Here is a 266-nt window from a genome sequence, read left to right as displayed (position 1 = left end):
GATTTTTCCTATATATACCAAACCTTTTTATATTTTCTTTGCAGAAAAATAATTTGTTGTTCATCCAACAAACTCACAGTCTAAAGGGGAATTTTATAATGAATGATTGGCAGAGTCCCTTAACATGGGCAGCCAAAGATGAACATTCCCTGATAAAATATAGTACCAATTTAGCAAAGTTAAAACTGGACCACTCAGACCAAATTTAAACCAAATCTGATAAAGCAATTCATGCTAAGTCTTCGGACTGGGAATTCAATGCATGT

General features: G+C 33.5%; 1 protein-coding gene across 1 annotated transcript in view; it reads left to right on the top strand.

Annotated features, from left to right (window-relative positions):
* The window catches only part of LOC118321456 (inactive N-acetylated-alpha-linked acidic dipeptidase-like protein 2), a 224,246-nt gene that overhangs the window by 23,222 nt on the left and 200,758 nt on the right, over nt 1–266 (top strand). The window lies entirely within an intron of this gene.

This window comes from Morone saxatilis, unplaced genomic scaffold (genome assembly GCF_004916995.1).
Source record: "Morone saxatilis isolate NCDOM2014 unplaced genomic scaffold, NCSU_SB_2.0 Contig12, whole genome shotgun sequence".
NCBI classification, from domain to species: domain Eukaryota; kingdom Metazoa; phylum Chordata; class Actinopteri; family Moronidae; genus Morone; species Morone saxatilis.
Note: the sequence above shows the minus strand (reverse complement) of the source record. Positions and strands in the feature narration are given on the sequence as shown.